Here is a 20,109-nt window from a genome sequence, read left to right as displayed (position 1 = left end):
TCTTTTCCTCTATTTCAGATGTTCTTCTTTTTGTTGATATCAATACTAGCACTGCCTGTGGTTTACAAATCCTTTACTTTCAGGCCCAGCTGCACACATGCAACTCATAATTTCTAGCTCCGTTACCTTCTAGCTTCATAGGTGATCAGACAAGTATACTTTGTTCATTATGTATCAAGGCAGTACAATCCTTTCTTTTTTACTGAGTAATACTTGCTGTAACACTATTTCCAAGTGAATCTAACGGTCCTGAGCTAACTGACAAGACCAGCATTAAAAAATACATATGTATTAACTTTTAAATCCTTGCTAGATAGTGGTTTGGTCAAAATAAAAAGCTATTAACTTTCCCCCACAATTTCTTGTGTAACTGAATAAAAAAAAATTCATTTTAAAATTGTAGATTTTGAGTAAAGAAACTAACTTTAAGGAATATTTGATTCAACTTTGAAGTTTTTGTTGTTCAGTCCCTAAGTTTTAAGGACTGTTTAGAACAGTCCCTAAGCTATGTCTGACTCTTTGTGACCCCATGGCCTGCAGCATGCCAGGTTCCTCAGTCTTTACTATCTCCTGGAGTTTGCTCAGAATCATGTACATTGAGTCCATGATGCTATCCCACCATCTCATCCTCTGTTACCCCTTTCTCCTCTTGACTTCAGTCTCTCCCAGCATCAGGGTCTTTTTCAATGAGTTGGCTCTTTGCATCAGGTGACCAAATTATTGGAACTTCAGCTTCAGCATCAGTCCTCTAAGGAATATTCATTGTTGACTTCCTTTAGAATTGACTGGTTTGATCTCCTTGCAGTCCAAGGGGAACTTTGAAGTTGGGAGAAACAGAAAAATAATGAGTAATAAAGCCAAGATATTTTTTTAAGAAGAATGTGGTACACATAATAAAATCCTGCAAATACAAAGAGTTATGGAGTCAGAGGAATGACTACTGACTCAGTCACAAGACTGTCATTGATAATATTACAGCTATGTTGTTAAAAACATTCTGTAAATTATATTCTGTAAGAAATGTTCTGTAAATTAAATAAAGTTTGCATAGGAGGAATAAGGAAGGTTGAAAAGGGTGGAAGTTCAGCAGCATTATTTTTTATTGAATCTCATTAACAAAATTAAATATATATATATATATATATCCAACAATAATTACGGGACTGAATTTAAAGGAAGGAATATGACCAAGTGTTGAATTAGCAAGATAAGAAAGACATGGAGGTTCTATTAAAAGTGTGTCTTTTTTTTTTTTTTAAGTTGTGATTAAAGAACTTGGAGGAATGAATGAGTGATTGGCAGCTTTGCTGATGATGAATGGGGAGTAAATGGGGAAATGAGATAGGTGTTTGTCATCAAAGAGAAAGTAGGATTGTTAGTTCCAGTTGTGGTTTGAAGTAGGGGAAAAAGAAATAATAATGCTCAGAGAAATTAAAGGAGTTCTGCTCTTTGTTTCTTGTTTTCTCATGCCCCAGCCTACAGGTAGTATCATAGTTGCAGCAACAGTAACACGGACCCTAGCAGCACCATAGACCTACAGGAGCTTAAAACTCTGAGCCTGGGCAACCTTCTTATCAGCTGACCTGTGGTCCCTAGTGGTAGAACAATCGCCATTGCTTTTGTTTTTATCTTCATCTTCCTGCCACTTGGCCCACAAAAACTATACAAAGAGATATAATAAAAACATAATAAGTAAATTAAAGTGGAATGCTAAATATTTTCAGTACAGGTGTGAAAAACAGGAAAAACAAGCAAAAATAAAATGATAGGACTAAATAAAAATATATTGATAACTAAACTAAATGTTATTGATCTAAACACATCATTTAAATAATAGAGATTGGCAGAATGGATGAAACTAATGATTCTACCATATTTTGTGTATAGGAAACTCACTTCAAATAATGTAAAATATGTAGGTTAAAAGTAAGAAAATGAAAATAGTAAACCATCAAAAGAAAGAAATGCAGACTTGTTTATTATCAAAGTAGTCCTAGGGAAAAAAATTAAAAGGGATAAAAAGGAATATTTTCTAATGGTTAAAAGCCCAACTCATCACAAAGATGTAATTATCATGTATCTGTATAAACTGTAGTAAGCAGAATAACTCTTCCCAAAAATGTCCATGCTCAAATCCCTCAATTCTGTGAATATATTACATTACATTGAAAAGGGGATTTTGCAGATGTAATTAAGATTATAGACCATTGAACAGGAAAACTATTCTGATTTATCCAGGTAGTCTTAACCTAATTACATGAACACTTGAAAACCTTTTTCTGTTTGGAGTCAAGAGATGCAACAGAATTGGTTAGAGATAGTCTAGCATAAGTATGATTCTAGATTATGTTGCTGGCCCTGAGATATATAGGACCATGTGCAAGAAGGAAAGAGACCTCTAATGCTTAAGGGCATCCCCAAGCTGATAGCCAGCCTCTGTTTTATATCTGCAAGAGACTGAAATCTGTTAACACCATGGCTGAGTTTGGAGGTAGATTCTTCCCAGAGTCCCCAATAAGATTCCCGTTGAATAAGATCTTAATTATGGCCATGTAAAACCTGGATCAGAGACACTAGCTAAGCCAAACTAAACTACCAAACCATGAAAAAAAGAGTTCTGTTATTCAATTCATTAAGTTTTTGGGAAAGTTATAGCAGTGATAGAAGACTAACACAGTGACTAATAGAGCTTCAAAATATTTGAAACAAAAATCTACAAACTGAGAGGAGCAATAGACAAACCCATAGTTATATTTGGAGGTATCAAAATTTTCCCTCACTAATAAATAGAATTAATAGACAAAATAAAAATTTATAGAAGACCTAAATAAGACCTTTAGTGGATAGGGTCTAGTTGACATTAACAGAGTATTTCTTACTTTAACAATAGAGTATGCATCCTTTTAAGTGAATATGGGCCATTCTCAAGGATGGACCATATTCTAAGCGATAATATATATCCTGACAAATGTTTTAAAAATTGTAATTATACAGTTACCCCTGATGCTGGGAAAGATTGAAGGCAAAGGAGAAGGGAGCGGCAGAGGATGAGATGATTAGATAGCATCACCAACTCAATGGACTTGAATTTGAGCAAACTCCGGGAGATAGTCAAGGATGGAGGAGCCTGGCATGCTACAGTCCATGGGGTTGCAAACAGTCGAACATGGCTTAATGACTGAACAGCAACAATTATACAAAATATACTGATATTATAGAATTAAACTGAAATTAAAGGAATCATAACAGGAAAATAAAACACTTGGAAATTGCACCCTTAGAAATAACTCAGTGATCAATGCTGCTGCTGCTGCTAAGTCATTTCAGTTGTGTTCGACTCTGTGGGACCTCACAGACCACAGCCCACCAGGCTCCCCCGTCCCTGGGATTTTCCAGGCAGGAGTACTGGAGTGGGTTGCCATTTCCTTCTCCAGTGATCAGTGAGGAAATTGTAAGGAAATTTGGAGTATTTTTGAACTGGTAAAATAGGAAAATATTGCATATCAAAAGTTGCAGGATGCTCTTAAATAGTAATTTAAGATTCTACCTTAAGAAATGAACAAAAAGTAAAATATAGGGGACTAAAGGAGATTTAAAAGAACAGTAATATAAGATATTGAAAACAGAAAACAATAGAAGAAAAAATATTGAGAACTAAATATATTTCTTTGGAGAGTTCAATAAAATGTATAACTTTGATTCAACTGATAAATTAAAAGGGGAAGATTCAAATTACCACTATCAGGAATGGAATAGGTAATAGCACTACAGACCCCTGTTTCCCCAGACTTCAGGCATATAATGAAGGAATTGTACAAACTCCATGTAAGTGTTTCAGCACAGGAACATATATTCTGAAAAATAATAAAATTACCTAATTTTTTAAAAACTACAGAATTCATTCAAGATTAAATAGATAACCATAGGAATATGTAACTATTAATGAAACTGAATTACACTAAAAAAGCTTCTGAATATGAAAATTTCCAACTCAGATGTTTCACTAGCAAACTCTACAATGGATTAACATAAAATGATATCAATTCTACATAAGCTATTCCAGTAAAGAAAAGTGAAAAAATATTCGTTCATTTATGAGACTAAACCTAAGTAGTAAGCTAAGAATTCTGTTGGTTTTTGTGATTATCGACTCCTTAGGTACATGACCTATTTAATAACTTCTGCTGGAGTTTAAGTGGAGTCTGTAAATATGATGGAAGACCATTCCCATAATTAAGTTACTAATCTCTTTACTTTGGGTTAATCAAAAGGGAGTTTAGCCAGAGTGGTCCTGAGTCAATCAAATGAGTCTTAAAAAGAAGATGTGGTGCCAAACAGATATTTTTTCTGCTGGTCTTGAAGATGTAGTCTTCATGAGCTATATGGAGGAAAGGAAATTGACTTTGCCAATAATCATTAGAGTTTAAAAAAGAAGTCGACACTGCCGATGAGAATACAGCCCAGCTGACACCTTGATCTCAGCTTTTTGAGACACTGAGTAGAGATACCAGTTATGCTCTGCCCAGTCTTTCAATCCTCCACCCCGAATCTCTAAGGTATTAAATGAGTATTGATTTAAACCACTAAGTTTGTGGTTATTTGTAATGCAACTTTATCCAACCAGTCAATTCTAAAGGAAATCCGTCCTGAATGTTCATTGGAAGGACTGATTCTGAAGCTGAAGCTCCAATACTTTGGCCACCTGATGCAAAAACTGACTCATTGGAAAAGACCCTGATGCTGGGAAAGATTGAAGGCAGGAGAAGGGGACGACAGAGGGTGAGATGTTTGGATGGCATCACCGACGTGATGGACATGAGTTTGAGTAGGCTCCAGGAGTTGGTGATGGACAGGGAAGCCTGGCGTGCTACAGTCCATGGGGTAGCAAAGAGTGGGATATGACTGTGAGACTGAACTGCACTGTTATGCAACTTTAGAAATCTAATTCACCCTGATACCTAAACCAAAGACAATACATGAAAAGCGAAATTGCAGACCCCCAATTCTCATATAGACCAAAATCCTCAAAAAATATTAGTAAATAAAATCCAGAGAAATTCAAAACAATAATACATTATGACCAAACTGATTTTATCCTCAGAATGACAAGGTGGTTCAGTATTGAAAACCAATCAATGCAATCTATCATACTAACAGAAAGGGAATAAAAAGTGTATGATAATGTCAATTGATGCTGAAAATCCTGTGACAGAACTCAATTCCTGTTAATAATACAAACTTCTAGCCGGCTGGAATTAGCGGGAATTTGCTCAATAATGATAAAGGGCAAGCACTATAAATTTACAGATAATATTAAGTCAATGGTGAAATAGTGAACGCTTTCCCCCTAAGATCTGTGAGAAGGTAAGAATGTCTGCTCTCTGTACTCAACCTTAAAATGGAAGTTCTAGTCAGTGCAATAGAGAGAGAGTTTGAAATAAAAGACAAACAAATTGGAAAGGAAATAATAAAACGTCATATTTACAGGTGACATGAATCTCTTTGTAGACCCCCAAGACTCTTTAAAAAATTTTTTTTTCTAGAAACTTATCTAGAATATAATTTCGGCACATACATTTTAACTGAATTACTATTGAAATTACTCCACATTCAGCATTAAATAAATGAAATTAGAAATAAAAGATATCATTTACAAAATTATTAAATTAATATTTAGGTATATATCTATTATAGTATGTATAGGATTTGAATGCTGTTAGCTACAAAATACTGATGAGCAAAGCAAAGACATATAAATGAAGAGACATACTATGGGGATGAATTGGAAGAATCAATGTAGTAAAGATATCAGTTTCCCAAATTGATCTATGTGTTTAATTCAATTCCAATTAAAATCTATGCTGCATTTTTGAGAAAACAGACAAGCTGTTTCTAACATTTATATGTAAAAATATGATTTATAATAGGCTCAATAATTTTGAATAAGTAAAATAAGTTGATACAGTAATTAAGATAGTGCTCTGTTGGCAAAGTTATAAGCACATATATCAGTAGAACAGAAGAGAGGTCCAGAAATAGACCCACACAAATAAAGTTATTGGAGTTTTGCAAAGATGCAAAAGCAATTCAATAAAGAAGTGATCGTCTTCAGCAAAGACTGCTGGAAAAATTACATATGAAAAAAAAACCTCATTTTAAATCTCATATCCTATATAAATTAACTCAAGACAAATCAGAGACCTAAGTATAAATCTATAAAGAACAGTTGAAGAAAACAGAAATTCTTTTGCCCTAAGATTAGACAAAGTTCTGCTATGAAATTAAATGTGCAGTTTATTAAGAAATGAATAAACTAGACTTCTTCACAATTACATTTTGCTTTGTAAAAGATACTTTCTAAAATTGAAGTATAGTTGATTTACAATGTTGTGTTAGTTCCTGGTGTACAACAAGGTGATTCAGATATACATATAGATTCTTTCTCATGTTGGGTTGTTATAAGATATTGAATATCATACCTTGTGCTTTACAGTAGGACCTTGTTTTATACATAGCAGTTTAGGTATGTTAATTCCAAACTCCTAATTTATCCCTCTCTTCATTTTCCTCTTTAGGAACCATAAATATGTGTTCTGTTTGTGAGTCTTTTTCTGTTTTATAAGTAAGTTCATTTGTATCAATTTTTTAGATTCTACACAAAAGTGGTATCATATGATATTTCTCTTTCTCTGTCTGACTTACTTCACTCAGTATGATAATCTCTGCGTCCATCCATGTTGCTGCAAATAACATTATTTCATTCTTTTTTAAGGTTGAGTAATAGTCCATTGTAGGTATATGTGTGTGTGTGTGTATATACATATATATATGCATATATATGTGTGCATGTATATCTATCTATAAATACATATGGGCTTCCCAGGTGGCTCAGTAGTAAAGAATCTGCCTGCCAATGCAGAAGAAGTGGTTTCGATCCCTGGGTTGGGAAGATCCCCTGGAGGGTAAAATGGCAACCCACTCCAGTATTCTTGCTTGGGAAATCCCATGGACAGAAGAGCCTGGCGAGCTATAGTCATGGGATTGCAGAGTCAGACACAACTGAGCAACTGAGCACACACACACATATGCATATATAAATACATGTAAGCATGTGTATGTGCATATATATGTGTAGGTGTGTATACATATGTATGTATATATATATACACCACATTTTTATCATTCATTCATAGGCTGAAATTTAAGTTTCTTGCTTCTTGCATGTCTTAGCTACCTTGGATAGATCTGCTATGACCAGTGAGTTGCATGTATCTCTTTGAATTAGAATTTTCTCCAGATATATGTCTAGGAGTGAGATTTCTGGCTCATATGGTAACTCTAGTTTTCTAAGGAGCCTCCATACTTTTCTCCATCATGGTTGCATCAAGTTATATTCCCACCAGTAGCGTAGGATTCCCTTTTCCAGTATTTATTATTTGTTTAAATTCTGTACCAGCAAACACATAGTCTTATTGCCTGCATCTGGTCCATACAGCTCCCACAGCCCCAACCTTCATGCTTTCCTACAACTTGATGAAATGTGCTTCACATCTGCGTCCTTCTCCCTGTCTTTATTTACTCAATTCCTACTGGTCCTAAATTTACCTCAATCTTTATCTTCCCCAAGAGACATTTCCTGATTGTTCCCTTGTCTTTTTCCTTCCAAAGCATGTTGTTTTTACATTTGTTTTAGTATTTTATCTATAGTCTTCTATTGTCACAAGGAAACATGATTTTCTTAGTGTGAGATCCTCCACAAGTAACTCTTGAGATAAAGATTCTAATGTAAGCAATTTGTTGGAAATGATTCCAGAAAGGCAGGCAAGTGGGGAAGGGTAGCATACAGTGTTAATAGTCCACTTAATAGCCTCAAAACCTCTTATTTCAACATGTTTGTTATGCTGCTTTCCAGAGGATGGTATCAGCATCTCCAGATATAAGGGCTTTCCCCAGTATGGAGACAACTGTGTTGATTCAATTAGCAAGATGGGAGTGCCAGGGGACTAAATGAACTCTAGAGCACTCATACAACATTTTGTGGGAGTTGGTGTATAATTCCAGGTCTCCTTTCCCTGGCTGTCACATCTCTGAGTACGAATTTTCCTTTCCTCCCAGAGTTAAGCAGACCCTATGGTTGCTAGCTTAGTAATGCACACTGGAATGGATTGGTTTCTTCCTCTTAGCACTTCCCTATTTCCCTGTCAATGTTCCCTATACTTCCCAAATAAATTATATGTATATGATGCTTGTATTGAGCTCTGCTTCTAAAGGATCTCAGCTAAGACAGGGAGTAAGAATGTGAAAGGAAAACTTCAAATGAAATGGACACCATAAAGCAATTTATACTGAGAAATCACTCTAAGCAATAAGATCTTATTGCCACCAAGGAATTTGGGGAGCTCAAACATGAGTCTCAGAATCATCCCACTCAAAGGAAATGGGAGTCAGTATATTGATGTAGTAACTTCTACCAGCCAGTAGTTGAGTGCCACCTCTAGGAAACATCTCTGGGTTGCCCAGCTTGCTTTGGGCAGTGGGGAGGGGAACCTTGCTGCAAAAGAAAGCACTCAGGAAAATAAATGTCGCTGCTGACCTCTGTAAATCAGTTCAGTCTGCTATATAATAAGTTATAAGATGTATAACTCATACCTTCCACATTGGGATAGCCCTGAGAAAGTTACTTTTAACCTTAACAAAAGAGCTGATTATTTTACCAGGAAAATATTTGGGAATAGCAGGGAATGGCAACTAGAGACATGCAAACTATAGTGAGTCATAAGAAAGTCACAGGAGACAAAGGGAAGGTCAGCTCTTATTAGGTTTTAGGAGGAAATTGGAAAGGGTATGATGTTTCTTCGTTGGCTGCTGGTGGTAGGCAGCTTGGTGGTGGTGCAGCTGAAGGATACCTTTATTCCTGCAGGGGTTTGTAAGCTGTGGTGAGTGATGGACGCATGAGAGTTCGCTCTTCAGAGCCTCCCCACTCCACTTTAAATGAGGTTTCCTTTATTTATTTTCATATTACCGAATTTCACTTGCTTTGCTTCCAAAGGGCTTATCACAATGCCTTATATGTAGATGATGTTAAATTTTTTCCAAATGAAGTAATTGAGAGGATTAAGTAACTATAAGGCTGAGAAATTATCGATCTTCAATACATGTCTTTGAGCACGATGGTATGAAAGGGGGGTTATAAGAAAATCTGAGCTAAGTGTTGAGCAATCTGAGTAGAGCATTTCCTGGAGCTTCACTATCAAATGGAATTAAAAAGAGATAAGCCAATGAGAAAGGCAGTTTGGAACTCTGGTTATGGATCTCTGCCCTAGTTTAAGAGGACCAAAGACGTAAAGTGAGGAGAGACTGTAACTAAAAGAAATTTAATTTTCTGAAAGTTAGACAAGGTAAATGGATTTAAAATCAGATAGAAAATGAAAAACACTTTGTATAAAGTAGAATCTGAGTGTCCAAGACACACCATGGAATATAAAACATAAATAAGTCAGAAAATAAGAAAAAGATGGTTTTACTTCTAGGAGGGTAATTGTTCATAATGATAAATAGCTCTCAATACTTTTCAGAAGAATATTCTGAAAAATAACTAGGGAAAATTTCACCCATCTTAGGGCTGGTACAGTGAGGCATTTCTTTATTCTTCTCATGAGAAATTCAGGCTACTTCACTGACTCAACTGTCTTTAGGAAAGGCAAAACCTCCTTACTTTCTTAGTGATTATTTACTCTAAGTCTGGAAAGAAGAGAGAACAGACAAATAAGCTATGATGTGAGGAGAAGCCTGCTCTGTCTTTGAAAAGGGAGAAACACAAGTGATGGAATCAGTGTCAAGCTTCCCATAGCTGCTAATGATAATGTCAGAAGTTCCCAATACGAACATGTTAAAATTTCAAAATGCCATGAAGTATGCTAGACATAACCTATAATTTATCTTGCCAACTTCATCTCATTTAGAGTTCTTTGGCACCAAAACTCCAAAGCTCAGTGGCAAAGTACATCTCACTGTGAATCAGACAAACAATTTTGTTTACCCTTGATTTTTCTATGCTTCATCTTGGTGTTTTCAGGCTTGTTTTTTGCCATCTGTCTGTTATTTGAGAGACATTGGCTGTTGTAAGGTCATCATCTTCTCACAGATACGACTGGATTGATATGTACCATGCCCCAGCTGAAGCACTGTCTTCTTCAGGGATACGGGTAATGTGTCAGGTTCATTACCTATTCCCTGGAGGAGTCAGCTTCAAGGTGGAAATGAACTTGAGAGCTCAAGATATCCAGCACACGAACAATACTTCGCCTTCCAGTGGCAACGACAATAAAGCAGTTTACCCCTAAAGAAAATCATCAGGAAAATCATTTGCATTAGAATAACATATTTCCTGAAATATCTCTTCATCAGACAGACTTGTTTCCCCTCTCATTTGCCCATCTATGTAATTTCTCTGTCCGGATTGTTTTTACCCTGTTAACCTAGAGTGAAAAAAGAGCTAAGTTGACATTTACTCCCACAATACTTTTTCAGAGACTAGTGACTAACAGCAGGGAAGGAATAGGTACTTCACATGAATGTCTCAAGGATGAATTCCAATATAAATTTTCATTAGTTTTAGTAGAACAATTATTATGATTACAGTTACAGCTCTGATTACGGGTTGCTTCAGGTGCTCTTTCTTCTGACAGGATTTTCCTAAAGCGCACTCCAGAGGTCTCTGTGTTTGTAGAAGAGAATGAAGCAAGAATAGTGACCTTTTTACTCTGTCAGATGGTCTCCCAGTTCTCACCAAGTTTTCTTGATTTTTGTCTTTAAGTCTCCAAACCAAAATATCACTGAGATCCCCCTCCCCCCCGCCACAAATTCCACTAACCTTCAAAAGTACAAATACTGTTTTTAAAGGCAGTGTTTAACTCATTGTTCTGCTTTATTGAACCAGCAAAACTAAGCATTTTTATTTCACTGGGAATTTTCTGTCTTCTCTTTTGAATGCAAATTAAAGTAACTCACAGTCTCAGCAGATACAGCTACAGTAAAATAATTGGCTGGGTGGTCCTCTTTGATGTATGAGATGAAATGTATTTTTTTGTGTGTGTTCATGTAAAAATGTATATGCTTGTATTCAGAAGTGATAGTTGTAGGAACATTTACTTGCAAAGAAATTAGAAAGTCATGACTTTAAAGCTAAACAGATCCATTGGCCATCCTAACAGATCATGGAAGTGAAATAAATTTATGAGTTTTAGCTGATTCCTAAGGTTCAATAGCAACTGAAACAAATGTTAGCCCTGATTTGGCAAACATGGTTTCCCTCAGCTGAGGGTATTGTTTAATGCACTACCTGGCCATCTCCTTGTTAGGGCCTCCAAGTGTGGCAGGGTTCTTCCCAAGTGACTGAATAAGAGCACCTGTAACATTGAGATTCATATTTTTGTTTCAAGGTGCCACTATCTATCATCTCCCAGAAACTGTCTCAAGATAAAAACCTGCACCAGAAACTTTATTTACACAAGAGAATGTATCTCAATTGTTTACCCCAATTATTCTCAGTTGCATTAATTACAGTTGCTAAACATTGACTGTGTGCAATCCCAAATGTAGTTTTTTACAAATATCCTGTAATTTAGATAATATCACAATAAAGAAGAGCTTCTAAAACTATGAAGAAAATGGCAAAACTAGACCACATGTACTTAAAAAAAACACCTTAAATTTATAAAGACTATCTAATCAGATTTGAGTTGTATGTAACCAGCAACTATCAAGATATTTTGGACTGATTGCTAGGATGCATTAGTTTTCCAGGGCTGCAGTGCAAATTACAACAAACCAGATGGCTTAGAATAACACAAATTTGTCTCAGTTCTGGAAGCTAGAAGTCTGAAATCAAGGTGTCAGCGGGGCTGTAGGCTCTCTGAAGGTCCTAAGGGAAGATCCTTCCTTGATCCTTTGATTGTCTGGTAGATGCCTGCAATCCTTGGCATTTCTTGATTTGCAGAGGGGTCACTACAGTATCTGCCTCCATCTTCACAAGGTATTCTTCTCTATGTCTTCGCACTGTGTTTCTCCTGTTATGTCTCTGTGTTCTAATTTCCCCTTCCTTATAAAGGAACCGGTATTGGATTAGGGTCTATCTTAATCACGTGTAGCACTTCCCGGGTGGCTCAGCAGTGAAGAATCTGCCTGCAATGCAGGAGATTCGGGTTCGATACTTGGGTTGGGAAGACCCCCTAGAGAAGGAAATGGCAACCCACTCCAGTATTCTTATGAGCTTCCCATGTAGTACTAGTGATAAAGAACCCACCTGCCAACGCAGGAGACACGAGTTCAATCCTTGGGTCCGGAAGGTCTCTTGGAGAAGGAGATTGCAACCCACTCCAGTATTCTGCCTGGAGGGCCCCATGGACAGAGGAGCCTGGCAGGCTACGGTTCATAGGGTCTTAAGGAGTCAGAGATGACTGAAGTGACTTAGCACACCGGTATTCTTGCCTGGAAAATCCCATGGACAGAGGAGCTGGGTGGGCTACAGTCCATTGGTTTGTAAGAGTCAGACACCACTTGGCAACTAAACCACCACCACACTACTAGTTAAGTTTGCCCTCACCTTGATTATATCTGTAAAGACCCAGTATCTGAATAAGGTGACATTTCTAGATTCAGTGTGGGCATGAGTTTTAGGGGGACACTCTTCAACCCAAGGCACAAGATATGTAGGAGGAAACAGTAAAGCTACTAGTGAAATCGCAGAACCGATACTATTTCTAAAAAGATACTGAAAATAATTAGAACCAGCTCCATAGCACAGGGAACTCTATGCAGTGCTCTGTGGTGACCTAAATGTGAAGGGACTCGAAAAAGAAGGGATCTATGTAAACATACAGGTGATTAACTTTGCTGTGCAACAGAAATTAACACAACACTGTAAAGCGACTATATTCCAATAAAAATTAATAAAAATAAATAGAAAAGTTAAAAGATAGTTGTTTTTCAGAGTCAACAGAGCAAAACAGCAAGTCATGCAGCTGAAGCATGCACAGAGGAGAAAATTTTAACCTCAAAGAACACCTAGAACCAAAGTTCCCCCCTGACCACAGAACCAAAGGACAGGAATGTGACCTGAATCTGAATGTTGAACCTTTTTAGAAGGCAAGGGTCCAATGTCTAGGAAGATCTGGTGCTGAAGCCTCCGCTTCCTTGGTGGTTCAGACCACCAAGAATCTGCCTGCAATGCAGCAGACCTGGGTTCGATCACTGGGTCAGGAAGATCCCTTGGAAAAGGGAGTGGCTTCCCACTCCAGTATTTTTGCTTGGAAAATTCCATGGACAGAGGAGCCTGGTGGGCTATAGTTCATGGGGTTGCAAAGAGTTGGACATGACTGAATAAACAATTTCACTTTCACACCATAAAAGGTCAAGTTGCAAACCCTCCAAGAGAAACCTGCCCCACCACTTCTTCTCCGCACCAGCCCTCCTGCCCTAACTCACAAAAGGTTGGCTGAACCCCATTTTGGGGATTCAGATTTGAGCCTTGCCTCCTTTCCCTTTGTTGGTTGACCTAGCAATAAAGTTTTTTTCTTTTCTCAAAAGGTGGTGGTGTATTGGCTTCAGGCAGCATAACACTAGGAATAAATTTTGATTCAAGTAACTCACTGGGAATTCTGGATTATTTAAGGAAACAAGGGTTTAAGATGGTTATAATAAGGCAGCAGTAAGATGCAGAGGGATTTGTGTTTTACTATAGATGGTTTTATTTTCTTGAAGGTAACACAAAGCCATCAAATGGTTTCTAATCAGTGGAGGCAAGGGTTGATGTTTGTTTTAGTAAATTTATTCCCTTCTAGCATTGAATAGAAGGTCAGGAACTGTGGAATCAACAATTTAGCAACTTTGTTGGAGGCCTTGATGGTGAAGGAAAAGAAAGGGGACAGTACCTCAACAAACATAGAGGCTCAGGGCAGATAAATTTTGTAACTGAGATAACTTCAACAGTTTATATTCTGCAGTATAGAATCTGCTAGAAATTTTTTTTTAAAGTTGAAAATACATGATAAAGTGAATAGCCTATGTCCAGTCAGAAGCTTATCAAAATAGGAAGACACCTGTTCAGTGTAGACTTAGACGCAAACAGGATAGTCTAATTTTTGAGAATAGAGAAAATGACAAAGGATTACTGCAGATGTGAATTTTTATAGGTAATGTGCACAGGAATGGAGAGAATTATGTCTCTGTGAAACAGAAGTCAAGCTCGAGTGCTTAATAAGTGCCGAGTTTGATGTGACCCAAAGCAGACAAGAATGAACAAAATGGACATAGCTCTTGACATGTACAAGTTTATGGTTTAATGGGAGATATAATGATTATAAAAGGGCTAAGGGAAAGTTCAGATGCATTTTTCCATAGTCAGTGGTGATTTAAACTGAGACCTAAAGAATGAATAGGAATAGTTGTCAAATCAGTGTATACAGGGAAATGTATTTTAACATAGGAAACAGCATGCTTAAACCCAGAAGATAAATTTTATGGCAGTTTCAACAGATTGAAAGAAACTCAGTGTGACTGAATTGCTAAGTATATGAAATATGCTGAGAAGTAAATAAGGCTAAAGTGCAAAAAAAAAAAAAAAAAAAGTGACCAGATGGTCTTAACAGCATTTTAGACTATTCTAAGGAGAGATGATGAACCATTGATATGTTTTAAGAAGGAGAGTAACATAATAAGATTAACATCCTAAACAGTGGCCCTAGTAACTTGTGGAAATGGATTAAAGAGGATCAAATGAGGAGAGAGGAGAACAGTTTGGAGCCCAGGGTAATAACCCATGTGAAAGATAGTGGTAATGTAACTAGAATTACAGAAGTGAAGGTAAGAACTGATAAATTAGGTACGCTGAGGAAGAACAGTTCATAGATTAGATGAGTGAGGGGGGGAAAAAAAAGATGAATCAAACATCACATTCAGAATCCTGACTTGTACAGGTAGATTAATGCTGGAGTTACTCACTAATACATTAAATTGGTGGGTTTATAAATTTCAAATGTGAACCAGAACATTGGAATTATGTGAGAAATATCCAATATTTGGAATATGTAAGGAAGACCCAAGTGAAGTTGCCCTAACCTTTTGCAGAATGAAGTCGGCTGGCATGAGTATTTTGGTAGTCATCTAGATCAAGGTAGAAACTTAAGCTACGGAAGGACATGATATGAGTTGGGAGAGTAATAAGGAAAAGGGGCTAAGAACAGAGCTTTAATAAGTTTATTATTTAAAACAGAGTAGATGGAGAGAAAGTAAATACATAGAGAAAGATCAGACAGAGAAATGGGAAGAAATTGTAGAATGTATAGTATAGTAGGAATAAAATTAAATGTCTTCAAAAAAGATATATGGTTAGCTAAGAGGCTAAGCAGAATAATCCATGAAAAATGTACATTTTGATTTTGAAAATGAAGGGGAGTTCAGTGTCAGTGGATGATAGAGGAAACAAATATAAAAGCTGGGACAACTCATATAGGCAGCCATTTCAAAAAATGAGAGTTTTTCCTATAATTCATACACATTAGTTTATGTCAGATATTTTTTCTTCATTATGTATATTCACTAGATATGGCTGATATGAATGAGTGCTGTTGAATTTGGTATATTTGCACTGGTTTTGACTATCTTATTAAACTAATTTATCAATTCTAACTCCTTTCACTTTTTCAGGTATCTATCATGCCATCTGAAAAAAAATGACTTTATAGACTCTTGCATTTTAATATTTGCTCTTCTTAGTTTCATTTGATAAAGTACTGCATTGATTATGACTTCAAAAACAATATGGAATGACAGTGAGAGATGGTTTCTCCAAGACAACTGGCTCACTGGCTGATTGATTGTCTGCCCTGTGAGGAAGGGAAATTATTGAACTTCCTGATTATAAGTCTTACAAGCCTTTGGCATAATATAGTTCTTCCCTTTACAGAGCACCGTCTAGTTACCTGATCACTACATTGAGAAGTCACTGACAACTTGTTCTTTCAGGGAACTTTAAATAATAATCTAGACACCCTCTTGAAATAAAGTTCTTCCTTTACTTTTTGAAACATTATTTATTTTTCTCTTTTATTCATTTGACAAATCAATTTGTTTTTTGAGAAACTCAATAGTACTAAAGAATTAATGATAAAAATCAGTTACTCCCTGCTCCATGCATCTCCAGCCCTAGAATTTCTGTCTGGAAGCTATTCCTACTAAGCATTTCTGCTTTTTTTTACATTTGTGCTTGGGCTCATGATCCTAAATATTATTATCTCATTATTATTTCTGACTTTTAAATAAGTCAATCCATGAAATAAAAAATAGAAGTATAAACTTATTTAGACATTATCACCCCAAAACCACTTCCTTCATTCCACCTATGTTGAGCTATGTTGTATATTTTTTGCTTTTCCACCACTTATACATTAATATGCTCAAGGGCTACAAAGAAGTTTCTTGCCTTTCCCTGGTATGACAGAAGTCTGCCAACTTATCTATTCTTTCCTAGCCTCTCTCTCTCCACTTCTGCCTACTTCTAAGAGTGGTAACTTTACTTTTATATTGTCAAGCAGGCCCAATTTACATTATCTGTCTAGCTTTTTAAATTATTGGTATCTTTCACTTCTGTCTATAGGTTCATTCTAAACACTGAAAGTCAATTCGTATTTATAATTATTGGTTAGAGACAATTAGCTTTTTAAAATTACATTTCCTTCTTCATAATTTATGTCACGATATTTGTTCTTGAACAACACTTGAACAACAGTGTTGCAGGTATTGGATTACTTTTACTTGAGTTCCACAATTTGCTTAAAATCATGCCAGATTTTATGTCGCATTATACATACCTCAACATTTTTATACTGGAACTTATAATTAAATTTCATTATTTTTTATATTGATAGAATTAAATGCACAATTGTCTACTCTCTATATGATTTATCTGTATTCTAAACTGTATTATTTTCTTTCTTCTGCTCTGTGTTTAGTTTCCTTTCATAAATTAGTTCTTTAAAGTGTACAATGGGTTTATCCATTTAAGATCTTTCTTCTTTTCTAATGTAGGCACTTATAGCTCTAAATTTCCCTCTGAACACTGCATCCCACAAATTTTGGTATATTTTGTTTCATTCGTATCAAGGTCTTTAAAAATCTCCCTTGTGATTTCCTCCTTGACTCATTCACTGTTTTAAGAGTGTTTTATTTCTATACATTTTCTGTTTTCTTTCTGTAATTCATTTCTAGCTTAATTCCACTGTGGTCGGAAAATATTCTTTTTATGATTTAAATCTTTTAAACTTCTTACTGCTTTCTTGTGCCATGAGATATGTTCTATTCTGTGAAATGTTCCTTGTGCTCTTGCTAAGAATGTGTGTTGTGCTGGAGGAATGTTCTCTCTCTGTATATATCAGCTTCAGTTGATGTACAGTGTTGCTCAAACCTTCTGTATTTAATTAGTGTTTTGTCTGGTTGTTCTGTCCATTATTAAAAATAATGTGTTGATGTCTCTTATTGTATTGATATAATTGTCTATTTTTCTCTTCATATATTTTAGGGACTCCACTATTAGGTCTCTATTTATGAATGTATTTAAATGTAATCCAACAAAGAGGTGTTTCCTGAACAAACAACAAGGTTCCTTATGTTCTGTTCCCTATTAGTCAAAACATGGTGAACACTCCAGCAATATTCCAGCAACATTTGCATCCTGTGGGAGGCTATTAGAAATGGAAATCTCAGCCCTCACTCTAGAATTTCTGAGTCTGTCTTTGCATTTTAACACTCTTGCTAGATGATTCTTATGGATACTTCAGTTTGATTGGTATTCTATCTCTTTTTTGTTCTTTTTAATAGTATGTATGACTTTCTCATATTTTATATATTAACTTGCAATTTTGTTCGTAGCCTATCTTCCTTTGCAAGAACATACCTTGTTAGTTGAAGAACTTTGTTATGTTACCTGTCATATCCCAATAGGTATCCCAATATGTAGTATAGTCTGGTCCTTAGTAGGGACTGAATAATAAGGAGGGACTGAATAATAATTAAGTAACTGGGAGAAAGAAGGAATGAAGGACAGTATTCTGGAATAAAGTCTTCAAGTGACCTTTCATCGCCTTAAGGTATAGATCTTAATTCTTCTGCAAAATTCTTCTCTCACCTTTCACTTCTGTTCCTTTCATTACAAAACGAAAAACAACAACAACAACAACAACAACAACAAAAGCATTTGATCTTTTGGTTCCTTGACTATGCCATAAACTTTCTCTCTCAAGTTCTTTGGGAGTGTTGGTCCTTCTGTGTAGACTGCTTACTTCTCCTCTAGTCATATAGCTTCTTCTTATCCGTGCATTAGATTCAAGCATCTTTCTTAATCAGATCAGACTTGATTAGGCTCACTATGCATGTTTTCTCTGAATTTCTTCACTATGGAATTCATCTTAATCAAATTATATTTTAATATCTGTTTCTCCAGCTCTAAAAGGCAAGGAATATGTTCCCTGAAGTTACTAGAGAAACTTTACTAAATTAAGGATATATCTTTTAGTTACACTGTAAAAATAGAGTTATAAATGACTTCTATTGAATACTATATTTTCTGTACCTATTGAGGATATGTTAATTTTGATATATAATATTTATAAACTGTTTTCTTTATCTTGAACTATCCTGCTTTGGGAGGCATTCCGTGAGGCACACTAATAAGCAATATGACTAAGAGTGATAACTTAACCGCTCTAAACTTGTTCCTTACCTGTAAACAATACTTATTCTGTTATGTTCCCTTCTGACAATTCTGTGGGATAATAATGCCAATATCAGCATTCTTGGCACAGAACAAGCAGGCACTCAATAAATGGAGCTGTTGTTATTTAGTAATATTACTGTGGGCTTCCCAGTTGGCACTAGTGGTAAAGATACTGCCTGCTGATGAAGGAGACTCTTGTGAAAGTGCTGCTGCTTTAATGCAAAGTCAAACAGCAAAATTTACATTCTTTTATTTCAAATAGATCATGATGAGCCATGGCTGAGTCTGGTAAACTTTGCAAATACTTTATTACTAGTTACCTGTGTTTCTTACAAATTTAGATTTCTAGTATGTGTAAGTCTCAGCATTTTCCTTGAGGTGAAAAAAAAGTAATAAACATATGTAATGTAAAACCATATTTACCTTTACATTGCTTATGCATGCATGCATGCCTAGTCACTTCAGTCATGTTCAACTCTGTGCGACCCTATAGGCTGTAGCCTGCCAGGCTCCTCTGTCCGTGGGATTCTCCAGGCAAGAATACTGGGTGGGCTGCCAGGCTTTTCTCCAGGGAATCTTCCCAACCCAGGGATTGCACCCCCATCTCTTATGTCTCCTACATTGGCAGGTGTGTTCTTTACCACTAGCACCACTGGGGTTACACTGCTTATGAGAAAAGAATTGTGGAGAAATACCTTGGAGACAAGATATGAAAGATCTCTTTTTTTATCTGATAGCTCCAATCCCTTCTATAATTTCACTCAACTTGAAAATATAGCAGTTGTTACTTGACTAGAAATTTTCATTTTCTGGTTTTCATTAACTGGGATTGAAAAATCAAATGGTGTAATTGCATGAACATCATAAAAGTGTGGTGTGTTTTTAAGATAATTTAAAAGTGTTTCTTAATGCACATAGTGTGTATTACATGGTTCAATAGTGCTGCCTTTGTTCTTGGTCCCTTTTCTAATTGAATTAGTATAGATAATGCATGAAACTCATGAGTGAAATGTATCAGAGGTGCACATGTATAGATTTTCCAATGATCAAATGTGTAAATTATCTTATCATGGGAGGAGATATGTCAGTGCTTGTCTGTTTTCTCCCCCTTATCTCTAATGTTGGAGTTTTTATGCTTCCTTTTTCATTTGGAAATTTTCTTCTGGACATTTGAGCAAGCTAGATATAGAGATCCAAGACTCAATATTGGATGTGAAAATGGCTGTGAACTATGTGACAAGCAGCTCCATTTCTAAGTATTTATCCCCAAATAAAATAAGTATACAAAAAAGTCTGTACACAAATATTCATGTGCAATTTGTTCACAATAGTGAGAAAAG

This window comes from Cervus canadensis, chromosome 20 (assembly GCF_019320065.1).
Source record: "Cervus canadensis isolate Bull #8, Minnesota chromosome 20, ASM1932006v1, whole genome shotgun sequence".
Taxonomy (NCBI): domain Eukaryota; kingdom Metazoa; phylum Chordata; class Mammalia; order Artiodactyla; family Cervidae; genus Cervus; species Cervus canadensis.
This window is presented reverse-complemented; position numbering follows the sequence as displayed.